This window comes from Myotis davidii, unplaced genomic scaffold (genome assembly GCF_000327345.1).
Source record: "Myotis davidii unplaced genomic scaffold, ASM32734v1 scaffold44, whole genome shotgun sequence".
NCBI lineage: Eukaryota > Metazoa > Chordata > Mammalia > Chiroptera > Vespertilionidae > Myotis > Myotis davidii.
The window spans coordinates 5,674,200-5,674,496 of record NW_006299705.1 but is presented as its reverse complement, the minus strand read 5'-3'; positions in this window follow the sequence as shown (position 1 = coordinate 5,674,496).

Below are 297 nucleotides of genomic sequence, written 5' to 3'. Positions count from 1 at the left end.
GTTTTGGTCATGGGGCAGCACCCGCAGGTCTAAATCAGGGTGGGGGGTGTTCGGTCCTTCCAGGCTTCATGACAATGCTTCCTAACTACCTTGCTGTGAATGGCACAGCTTACACAGTAATGTAGCTTCACATACAGCTTGGGAAGTACATAGGCACCAAAGACACTCGCTTCGGAGATGTCCCTACTGGCTGCGGCCTCTACTATCTTTTGAATGACAAACTTCTTAATGACCTTGTCCTTGGGCATGCACTGGGCACAGTTGGTGCAATGAAAAGGCTGCACATGGCCTTGGCCT